The sequence below is a fragment of the Equus caballus genome, chromosome 15 (genome assembly GCF_041296265.1).
Source record: "Equus caballus isolate H_3958 breed thoroughbred chromosome 15, TB-T2T, whole genome shotgun sequence".
In the NCBI taxonomy this organism is placed as follows: Eukaryota; Metazoa; Chordata; class Mammalia; order Perissodactyla; family Equidae; genus Equus; species Equus caballus.
This window is the reverse complement of record NC_091698.1, coordinates 90,329,112-90,341,422: the sequence shown is the minus strand read 5'-3', so window position 1 is coordinate 90,341,422 and position 12,311 is coordinate 90,329,112. Positions and strand designations below refer to the sequence as shown.

The 12,311-nt window shown below is 44.8% G+C and overlaps 1 long non-coding RNA gene across 1 annotated transcript; it reads left to right on the top strand.

Annotated features, from left to right (window-relative positions):
* Positions 1 to 364: 364 nt before the first annotated feature.
* LOC111768142 (uncharacterized) lies at positions 365 to 11,751 on the top strand. Its single transcript, XR_002800279.2, has 4 exons — positions 365 to 547; positions 8,596 to 8,681; positions 9,399 to 9,469; positions 10,498 to 11,751. It is a non-coding gene; the product is annotated as an uncharacterized lncRNA (long non-coding RNA).
* The last annotated feature ends 560 nt before the right edge of the window (positions 11,752 to 12,311 follow it).

The following is a 12,311-nucleotide window of genomic DNA, read 5'->3' as shown; positions in this document are numbered from 1 at the left end:
TGTAAGAAAATTATTCCAAACAGTACTGCATATTCTCATGCCTTCTTACAACAAGAGTACAAAGAAAAGAATTTGACATTGTGAAGGGTCCAAATTCTACCACATTAAATAATAGGCTGGTTTCATGGCCACTGGATGAGCAGAAGTGTTTGTGCCTGTGTAAATGGCCTCAGATTACTCCTCCTATAGAGCAGCTGGATTTTCTTTTCATAATTGTTCAATCTCTTCCGCTGCTGATAAATTGTCAGTCTCAGCATCTAGCCCGTTGCAACTCTTTTCCAGTCTTTCTAATTTGGTCCTTCTAATCTTCTGTTGTCTTGGAAAAAACACACATATTTGTTAGAAGTGTGAGCAAACTAACAGAACACAGATCTGAGAGAGGGCTGCAAAGTGGAGACACTGGCAAGCTGAGATGCAGAGTGGGGAGGTGTTCAAAATGAATGGCCCTTGTAGGTGGGAGTTAAATCATGAAATAGCACGCAAGTCATGTTGAAGAGTTTGGGTTTTATCCTGAGGGCAACTGGGAGCTTTGGAAGAATTCAAGAAGGTAAGTGAGGTGCTCATATTTGTGTTTTTAAAAGATTACAGCAACAAGGACAATTTCGTGTGGTAAAACTGTTGGCAGTAAGAGACGTCGGTTTGGAAACAAAGGGAAGGAAATCAGGCTGTGAGAAGATAGGCTATCAGGGACGTTGTGGATGTGCTCGCTTCCAGCTGATCTCCCCAAACACATTCTCCCTTTAAGAGCAGCCATAGGAGAAATTTATTTCTGGTCTCGGTGCCAGGAAAAGCAATGCCTCCCCTAAGTTACAGATATATTTTTATCTCATGGGCCTGTGAATCTTATAATAATCTCATTTTTCTCTTAGCTTTGGTCACTAGGAAGCTCTGTGTGTAATTCTACACACTGACTTTACCCTTGGCTCCATCTTGGACGCATTCTTTCATTTTTGCTTGGAATTCATTATTTATGGTATCCTTTTGTATTATTTGTATTTTCATAAGCGGCATCAAATTATTTTTGGAAGGAAGTGGAGTATAATGAAAGAATTCTTACATGTCTCAGCTTGAAAGAACAAAAAAAGAATTAATAGCTCTTGTTGTTTTGGTATGGGCATATTTCTCTATGTTAAATATTGCTTTAAAAAAACCTGGCAAGTCTATGACACCAAAAGCATAAACTACCAAATTAAAACTAGATAAGTTGGACTTCATAAAAATTGAAAACTATGCTTCAAAGGACACTATCAAGAAATGAAATGATGGGCCACAGAATGGGAGAAAATACTTGCAAATTGTATATCTGATAAGAGACTCGTGTCTAGAATACATAGGGAACTCTTACAAGTTAATAATAAAAAACAAAGAACCCAATTAAAAACAGGCAAAGGATCTGAATAGACATTTCTCCTCAGAAGATAGACAAATGTCAATAAGGACATGAGAAGACGCTCAGTATCATTAGTCATCAGGGAAATACCAATCAAAACCACAATGAGATATGACTTCATATTCATGAGGAAGGCTATAATCAAAAAGTCAGATATTAACAAGTACTAGGGAGGATGTGGAGAAATCGGAAGCTTCATCACTGCTGGTGGGAATGTAAAATGGTGCCTCTACTTTGGAAAACAGGCTGGCAGTTTCTTAAAAAGTTAAACACAGAACTACCCTATGATCCAGCAATTCTACTCCTAGGTATATACCCAAGAGAAATGAAAATGTATGTCTACACAAAAACTTGCACATGAATATTCATTGCAACATTACTCTTAAGGTAGAAACAACTCAAATGCCCATCAACTGATGAATGGATAGACAAAATGTGGTCTAGCCATGCAATGGAATATTATTCTGCCATAAAAAGGAATGAAGCACTGATACATGCCACAAATGGATGAACCTCGAAAACACTATTCTAGGCGAAAGAAGCAGGGAAGAAGGTGCCATGTATTTTGTCATTCCATATACACGTCCAGAATGAGTAATATATAGAGAGAGAAAACAGATTAACAATTCCTTAGAGCTGGGGGGCTGGGGGGAGTGGAGTGTGATAGCTAAGGGGTGTTGGGGTTTCTTAGGTGATGAAAATGTTCTAAAATTGATTGTGGTGGTGGTTGTGCAATTCTGTGAATATAATAAAAACCCTTGAATTATACACTTTAAATGGGTGAATTATACAGTATGTGGATTGTATCTCGATAAAGCTGTTAAAAAAAGCAAAACTAGGAAGTCGCCATGCTTGGCCCACTCTAGACTAAGTATTTTTGCAACCCAGGCCTACATGGCATCACAGAGACAGGTTCAAACTCCAGCTCAGCCACTTGTCAACTGTGTAACCTCCTCAGACAAGTAAGTTCATCTCCCTAAAATGGAGACACTGATATTTGATGACAGTGGGCTTGTGCTGGGCCTAAGGCTGCCAGCGCTCAGTAGAAACTGAATACACTGCCCCCCAGAGGGCCTTCCGAGGTCCTTGCCCTTGGGAGGTGCCAAATTTCCTGAGTGGCACTTGGAGATTCTCTTTACCGGCACATTGGCCTTGTTGATGTTTAAATATTTAAATAACAACTCATCAGATTCTACAGGTCTGAGAAACTCAGAGAAGGTCCTGGAAGGCAAGCGTGTAGCTGGGGCCACTTCTTCTGCCCCTGTCTCCCAGGGAGCCTGGGCTGAGTGGGATGGGGTCTTATTGTCTCCAGGGTGGTCTGAGAGGAGGCTACCCACCCTTCAGCAGTCATTTAACTGCTTGACCCTCAGCTGAGGAATCAATAGCTTTTTAGTCTACACCCTGCCTCTCTCAGCTCCTATATAAGCCACCTTATGTTTATTTTTTACTTTTAGACAATCCCCAGGGATAGCCCTGGGTCTCACATTCTCACTCATAAAATTAGAGAAAAGTCAGTGCCAGGGCCCCTCGTGTTCGAGCTGAGGAGACTGAGGCACAAGGTAGGTGGGCCCGGCCACAGTGGCCTCTCCAGCCCTGTTCTCTGGAGGATTCGGGGCATTTACTGAGCCGCTCCAGTGTGCTACCTTCTGCTCACAGTTCACGTGCGTTCCCTCACTTAATCCCAACCACAAACCTATGAGGTAGATATCATTTCCCCCTTTAACACATGAGAACACAGACACTCGCCCAAGGGCACGAGAAGAGTAAGCAAGCTGGGATTCAAACGCAGCCTGTCTGATGCTAAAGCCGTGCTCTTTCTCCTGGACCGGTCCCCCAGTTTCTCCATCTTAGAAGCAGAGCCGGTCACAGAGGACAGGGGTTTCCTCCACTCCCCTCCCACAAGAAGTACTCTGCTCCAGACTCTGGATTTTCGGAATATCCTTGGGCCTCACCTGGTTGTGCTATCTGCTGCCCCTCATTCCCCATCCCCACTCATTTCTCTCCCCAAATCCTCTTATTTGGGGAGAGATTCTCTGCAGCTCAGTTTCCTCCCATCTGACCCTCTCTAAACTCGAGCTTGGGAGCTTCCGTTTAGACTCCCATAGGAGAAAAGGAAAAAAGAATTACGGATGTTCCCAGTTCTAAGCCGAGTCTATCTCTCAGGATGCTTTTTGTTGCCAAGGAAAATGAAACAGATGTCTTGGCAATAGCTTTGTGTGCTCCCTGCCAAACCAGGGAGAGCCTGTCTTCAGTTTAGACGCAGCCAAGAAAGACAAGTCTCAGCCCATGTCATTCCCAGGAAACCCGCAAAAACACACAGCTCCTTAAACCTGGGGGGCTGGCACTCCCAGCCCTCTCTCACCCGGATTTCAACATCAACTGTGGAAACACACTGCCCCCACTCCTTTCCCTTGCCTCCTGCCCTCCATCCCCCATGGCCCCAGGTTTCTGTCACCCACTGCTCCCCATCGTCTAGTGACTCCAAGGCCTCTTGGCCTGGCAGGCAATGCCCCCTTCCTTGCTGGCCTAGTTCCCCAACATGCCCTAGGGACACTTTCGTGTGTGTGGTCAAATACACATAACATACAATTTACCATTTTAGCTATTTTAAAGCATACAACCTAGTGGTGCTTACAACACTTACAATGTCGTACAACCATTGCCACTATCTACTTCCGGAATATTTCCTCACCCTGAAAGGAAAGCCCATACTCACTAAAGAGTCACTCCCCATTCCCTCAACCCCATCCTCTGGCAGCCACTAATCTGCTTTCTGTCTCTCTGAATTTGCCTATTCTGGGTATTTCATATAAATGGTATGATACAACATATGGCCTTTTGTGTCTGGTTTCTTTTGCTCAGTTTAATGTTTTCAAGGTTCATCCATGTTGGAGCATCTACCAACATATATTTTAAGGCTGAACAATATTCTGTTGTGTGGTCAGACTACATTTTGTTCATTCATTCATCAGCTGATGGACGTTTGGTTTCTTTCCTTCTTTCAGCTGTCATGAATGGAGGCACTACAAACATTTTTGCTCAAGTTTTGTTTGAACACCTGTTTTCACTTCTTTGGATTATATACCTAGGAGTGGAATGGCTGGATCATGTGGTAATTCTATGTGTAACTTTTTGAGAAAACACCCAGATTTTTTCCATAGTAGCTGTACCATTTTACATTCCCACCAGCAATGTATGAAGGTTCCAATCTCTCCATGTCCTCACCAACACCTGTTATTTTCCTTTTTTTAATTATAGCCATCCTGCTGAGTGTGAAGTGATATCTCATTATGGTTCTGATTTGCATTTTCCTGATGATAATGACATTGAGCATATTTTCATGTGTCTGTTGGCCATTTGTCTTTCTTCTTTGGAGAAATCCCTATGCAAGTCCTCTGTGCATTTTTGCATTGAGTTATTTGTTTTATTTTATTGTTGAATTGTAAGAGTTCTTTATATATTCTGGATACTAGACAATGATCAAATATATAGTCCATTCCAGTGATCTATGTATCTATCCTTGTGCCAGTATCACAATGTTGATTACTGTAGCTTTGTAGTAAGTTTTGAAATCAAGAAGTGTGAGTCCTCTAACCTTGTCCTTACTTTTCAAAATTGCTTTAGCTATTCAGGGTCCCTTGCAATTTCATATGAAATTTTAGGGTTAGCTTTTCCATTTCTGTAAAAAACGCATTGGGATTTTGATAGGGACTGCATTGAATCTGTAGATCAGATTAGGAAGTGTTGCCTAATCTGATCCATGAACATGGGATGTTTTTCCATTTATTGTTTCCATCTTCTTTTATTTCTTTCAGCATTGTTTTATAGTTTTCAGTGTACAAGTCTTTCACTTCCTTGGTTAAATTCATTCCTAAGTATTTTATTGTTTTTGATGCTATTGTCTATGGAATTATTTTCTTAATTTCTGTTTCAGATTGTGTATAGAAATACACCTGATTTTTGTGTGTATCCTTCAACTCTGCTGAATTCATTTATTAGCTATAACAGTTTTTTGAGGATTCTTTAGGATTTTCTGTATATAAGATCATGTCATCTGCAAATAGAGAGAGTTCTATTGCTTCTTTTCCAATTTGGATGCCCTTTATTTCTTTTTCTTGCCTAATTGCTCTGGCTAGAACTTCCAGTACAGGCTGAATAGAAGTGGTGAAAGCAGGCATCCTGTCCTGTTCCTGATCTTCGGGGAATGCTTTCAGTCTTTCACCAAGCGCTCTCTTGACTCTCGCTGGCTTATCTCTCCACTCTCTCCAGGGCATCTGGCTCCCTACCCTTGCTCATTCCTCTGCCCCCAAGGAAACCACTCTCCAGCCCTTGCCACACCCTCCAGTCCCCACCTCTGCCTTCTGCAACCCAGTTGAGTTCCTCATCCTTCAAAATTAAGTTTTTTGAGAAATTCCCTGTGTCTCACTCATGTGGCCCCAACTGGTCAGGCAATGTCTCTCCTTCCTGGCCCTCTCCCACAGTTCTAAGCATGAAGGGTTTACCTATGTACCTCATAAATACTGAGGTCTTGAAAAGCACCTGTTTTTCAGGAGCTTAAGAGGTCAGTCCTGCTGAGCAGAGCTATGTAGGGCCAGCCTAGCCACAGGAAATACAAATCTCCAGTTCTTGCTGGCCTGATCGGCAGGAGCCCAGAAACAACTGATGGCCATCCAAGGGACACAGGTGTTCCAGGGCACCCAGCTCCATGGCAGGTGGAGCCTGCTGACTTGGCATGGAAACCTCTGTTTGTGGGCAGGACCTTTTCCCCCTTCTCTCTCAGCTGGAGGGGAATCCATAAGTGTCCCCCTGGTGCCCAGGCCCTTGAGACCAGGCACCTCTGTGAAGTCAATGGCTTGAGACATAAAAAGAGTGGACTTGGAGCATAAATCCAGAGACAGTAGCCAGATCAGTCCAGCACCACGAGCAGCACCTTCCTGCTATGCCAGCTCCTTTGGCTAAGGTGAGGTCATTCCTCATGGGAGCCCTCAGCACCTCTCTGAGACCAGGCCAGAGACTGCCGGGGGCCTCAGCCAGGAGAGGCACCAAGCAACTCCCAGGAGAACTAGACAAAACTACCAATGACAGTGGGATACTTACCATCCCCTCTCAGAAACGATGGGTCAAAAGAACCCAGAGTAAATAAGGATACAGAATTCTAAGAAATATAGTTAATAATTTAAAAATTATATATACTCCACAAAGAATATATATTTTAAAATATCCATTGAACATTTTTAAAAATTGGTTATATTCTAGGATGTCAAGATTTTTAAATTCCAGAAAGTAGAAGTTACACAGATTCCCATTGTCAGACCATAGTGCACTGAGACTAGAAATGAATTACAAAGGCTTAAAAAGAAATAGCAGGGGCTGGCCTGATGGTGCAGTGGTTAAATCTGCATGCCCCACTTCGGTGGCCCGGGGTTCGCAGGTTTCGATCCCAGGTGTGGACCTACACACTGCTCATCAAGCCATGCGTGGTGGCATCCCACATACAAAGTAGAGGAAGACTGGTACAGATATCAGCTCAGGGACCATCTTCCTCAAGCAAAAAGAGGAAGATTGGCAGCAGATGTTAGCTCAAGGCCAATCTTCCTTACAAAAAAGATAAATAAAATAAAAATACAAATAGAGATAAAACCTTGGAAACAAAAACACAAACATACCAACACTACTAGTATTTAAAATAGCTTTTCAGTTTTAAACAGGAAATATAAACTGCAAACACTACATGATAAAATCCACGCGGGGAGGGTGCAAAACTGGGCTGGAGGAGTTTTGTAGCCTTAAGTGTTTTAAAAATTAACGAAAAAGGAAAGTAAATCAAGAATTGATGTGATTCTCAAAAAAGAACTGAGAAAAGAACTAAAAGGATAAATGAATGATAAAGCTAAAGCGAGTTAATGTTAGATACCAAAAATAACAAAATAGATCTTTCAAACCAAGAACGAGTTCTTCGAAAGGACTGATGCGGTAAGTTTCTGACAAATATATCTAATAAAAAAAGAGATTAAAAAAACTCCTGGAAATGAAAATTGGACTATACCCACAAATATAATGACAATTTTTAAAGTTATAAAAGAATATGACTTGTGTTTGAAATCTGAAGTAGACAAATTTCTAGGAAAATATAAATGATCAAAATTAACTTGAAAAGAATTAGAAAAACCTGAGCAGATTAATGTTCATAGAAGAAACAGAAATAATTATCAATGACCGAAGTCCCTCCAAAGCGCAGGCCCAGGAAGGATTACTGATGAGTGACAGGTGAGGATGAGGACGGGCGGGTGGGGGCAGGCCTGGGGAGCTGGCTGGAGAGCTGGTCTGCGCACTTCCCCATTTTTACCGTCGGTCTGCTGTTCTGATCTGCACGTGGGCCTGGGGACCCAGTTCTGGGATTCAGGCTCTGGGCTCTCTCCTTGTCCCTCCTCAAACTCGGGACCTTTGAGCCTCCGGTCTAAGGGGGTCCTCCTCAAGCTGAGCCAAAAGACACCAATGCCAAGAGAAGAATTACGTCTGGAACAGGTGGGGGCGTCAGCAAGGGCTCACCTCTCACTTACCAGCAATAACAGCACCTCAGGCTTAGACTAACGGGAAATGGAGGGCTTGTGTAAAGCTCCTACCTTGTAGCCGTGCAGTGTGTCCACTTTTGCATGACCATGGGACAAAACAAAACACCTCCCCATCTCTGTCCAAGGCCTGCAGCGGGATGAGACTGTCCTGGGGGGCAGATCCAGGCCTTGCTCCACACCAGGACCTAACCGACTGCTCTGACAGGGCCTTGGGAGCAGTCTTCGGCTCTCTGCCGCTTGAGAACCACACAACAGTTCCTCCTTGATCCCAGCAAGCAAAGGTGTGTGCACTTTCCAACCCAGAGGGAGAGCTGGTGGAGACCTTTGCCAGGACTGAGACTTCAAAGTCCGATCCAGGGGTCCAGCTGGACCTCTGGGCCTCCTCCTGGAAGGCTCATTCTTTTGAGGGCCCTTGTAGCCAAGCCCCTGGAGCTGGATGAGGGCTTTGGGAACACCCTGGGCATCTTTTTCTGATACTGAGGACCCTGAGCTTCACTCCATGAGGGGAGAGAGAAGCGGAGAGAGGAGAGAAGGCGGGGCTGTGCCTCTCTGTGGATTTGCTCAGGGGATCTCAGCCACCTCCAAGAGGCACTGAGCCACCTCGCAATAAATCCTCTCCATTTGCCTGTCCAGGACGACACAGGGCAACTACAGGAGGGAAAAAGTAAAGATGGAAGCCACACCGAGGAGGAGAGAGAAGCTTTCGATGATGAACCAAGGTCAGTCAGCACCTGGGGATTCCAGGCCAACTGGGCATTTTGACTCCTCGTGTCTCCAGAGGACTCTGGCTGGGGCTGGTCCTCCCCTTCATAGGGTGTCCTCCAGCTCCCACACTACGTTTTGCCCATCTGCTGGACTGGAAACCCCTTCCACCATCAGCTAAATGTTTGCTGAGCCTCAGCTGGAGCCCAGGGCACCCTGGAGGCCTCGGGGGAGATCACTGAAGCTGGGGCATGGTCTGAGGAGGCGGGCTGACCGGGAGTATCTTCTGGGCTAAGGAGAGCCTCCTCCTCCCTGTGGTTTCTTTCTTTCTTTTTTTTTTTTTTAAATGAATTTTATATTTTAGAGCTGTTTTAATTTCGCCGCAAAATTGAGCACAAAGTGCAGAGTTCCCGTATGCCCGCTGTCCCTATACTCACAGCCTCTCCCACTGTCAACCTCCCCAACCAGAGGGTGCATTTGTTACGGTCGATGAACCTGCACTGACACATCATTACCACCCAGAGTCCATGGTTTACATTAGGGTCCACTCTTGGTGGTGTACATTCTATGGGTTTGGACCAGCGTGTAATGACATGCATCCATTGTTATAGTAGCATACACAGTATTTCTACTGCCCTAAAAATCCTCTGTGCTGTGCCTATTCATCCCTCTCTCCCCCAGCCCCATGGCAACCACTGATCTTTTTGCTCTCTCTATGGTTTTGCCTTTTCCAGAACGTCATAGAGTTGGAATCCTACAGTATGTAACCTTTTCAGATCGGCCTTGTTCACTTGGTAATATGCATGTAAGTTTCCTCCACATCTTTTCATGGCTTGATAGCTCATTTATTTCGTTTCAGTGCTGAATAACATTCCACTGTCTGGATGTCCCATTGTTTATTTATCCACTCCCTTACTGAAGGACATCTTGGTTGCTTTCAAGTTTTGGAAAAGTAAAGCTTCTACAAACCCCCAGTGCAGGTTTTCATGTGGACCTGAGTTTTCAGCCCATTTGGGTAAATACTGAGGAGCGTGATTGTGGGATCAGATGTAAGAGTATGTTGTGTGTCGTGGTTCCTTTGTAACAGCTTTATTGAGGTATAATTTCTATACAATAAAATCCCCCCATTTTAAGAGTAAAGTTCAGCGAGTTTTGTTTATAGTCATGTTCAAATTTCAGAATCTTTCTCTCACTTCAGAAAGATTCCTCAGGCCCCCTCGCAGCCAAGCTCCCCCTCCCCCGACCCAGACCCCCACAAATACTGATCTGTTTCTGTCACTATAGTTCTGCCTTTTCCAGAATTTCATACAAATGGAATCATACAGTACATAGTTTTGGGGGGTCTGGATTCTTTCACTAGCTTGTTTTTGAGATCTACCTGAGCCATTATGTCCATGAGTATTTTCCTTCTCATTGGTGAGTAGTATTGCGCTGTATGGATGGAACTGTTGTGTATCTGCTGACCAGCTGATGGATATTTGGGTTGTTTCCTTTGGTTGGCAGTGGGGGCTGTTATGAATAATGCTGCTATGAACATTTTTGTCTTTGTGGGTGTGGCTCTTTTCAAAGGGGAATGCAGGGCCCCCGCCCCAGTCCTGTCCAGAGTGAGCAGGGGGATGATGAGGAAGTTGGAAGAGGCCCAACCATGAAGAGGAAGGGGCATCTGTGCTGAGGCACCTCCACGACCCCCTCAGTCTGGTCACAGGGCTGCCACGACTGCCGGAAACCTCTCTCCACCAGACAGTCCCTTCCCTCCCCTGCCTGGCCAGTTGCTCTGAACAAAAGATGAGGGGCCAGAAGAGGGAAGTGATGTTTATTTCCTTGTCTCCACAGTGCTGGGAAAGCTGTACGAGGTCTGGAGCGCGGGGCATCCCGGGATCAGCTCCCTGCTGCCACAACCCCACTGGTGTTATTAGTATCCTCATCAGAATGACGTCTTTTCCAGCAGCTTGTTTCTAGCACGTTTCTGAGTTTCTACAGCCCATCCAGATCTAGGCCCCTGGTCACATCCCAGAGCCACCCCCACCACAGACACAAGGCCCCTCAGTGCCAGGCCCCCTTGGTGGATCTCAAATGGTTTTGCATGAGCCCCACCCCACATAAGGCAGCAGAAGCAGGCTCTTACCCTATTCGGCAGATGGGCAGGCTGTGGCTCAGAGAAGCTGAGTGGCTGGCATAAAATGGCACAGGATCTCCTCTACAACCACCTACAACCACCCTCCATACAGCAAGCCCCTCAGCTTCCCTTTCCACCCAAAGGTCTGGCTCCCACTCTTGGATGAAGAGAAGGAGCGTCTGAACCCAAAATTCCTTACAGCACAATAGACAACTGAAAAACAACTCAACAGAATTTTAATTATTCACAGAAAACGTGTACTGTGTACAAGGTATTGACCAAAGAACTTTATAAATACTAACTCATTTTCTCCTTATAACTACCTTAATGAAGCAGGTACAATTATTATCCCCATTTTATAGGTGAGGAAACTGAGGCAGGGAGAGAGTAACTGGCCCAGGGCCACACAGCTAGGAGGCCAGAGAGCCGGCAGTGGCCCACACTTTTAGACACTGCACTCTGCTACCTGCGGATTTTTTGTTTGTACCATTTTCCAGTTATTAATTTTTAAACAGTTTTATTGAGGTATAATTTAATGGTGTAATTTAACTTAAGATTTACCCATTTTAAGTGTACAATTAAATGATTTCAGTTAATTTATAGAATTGTGCAACCATTATAACGAACCAATTTTGGCACATTTCCATCATCCCAGAAAAGATCCTTTATGTCCACTTCCTGTCACTGTTTCAACCTCCAGCCTGAGGCAACCACTAATCTACTTTCTGTCTCTGTAGATTTGCCTCTTCTGGAAACTTCATAATAATGAAGTCAGAGAATGTTGGGTCTTTTGAGTCTGTTTTTGAGGTTGATCCCTGGGGTAGCATGTGTCAGCACGTCATTCCTTTTCATTGCTGACTAATAGTCTGTCGTGTGGCTATCCCACATTTTGTCTATCCATTCACCAGCTGATGGATTTTTTTGGTTGTTTCCACTTTTTGGCCGTGATGAATAAAGCTGCTGTGAACATTTGTGTAGCAGTCTTTGTGTGGACATGTTTCCTTCTCTCTTTGGGTATATTCCTAGGAGTGGAATTGTTGGGTCGGATGGTAAATTTATGTTCAACTTTTTAAAAAACTGCCAAATGTTTTCCCCAAGGGGCAGCAGCCTTTTCCATTCCCATGCCTATGGACTCGTTCCAGTTCCGGGGCCACCCATACAACCAGACCGAGCCTGGTTAGACCCTAGACCGTCTGAGCGGTACAGCGGGGGCCCTCGGGCCGGCCCTGCGTCCAGCTCAGCCGCCCCCGCTGCTGCTGCCGGTCCAGAAACAGGTGGACAAGAAGGCAGCCGCTCTAGTTTCTAACCCAAGAAAATCGCCTTCTGGGACCCAGAGCACTTCTTCAGGGGAAATCAGCAAAGTGGCTATTAAATCAAAAGGAAAAAGAGAAACACACACTTGGGGAGGTCAAGAGAGATCTCGCCAAACAAGAAGCCCAACTTGAGAAAGCAGAGGCAGAGGGAGGAGGCGGCCAGCAGCTCTCATGCTCTGGAAGCCGGTTTGCGCCGCCAGCTTTGTCAGAGCCTTTCC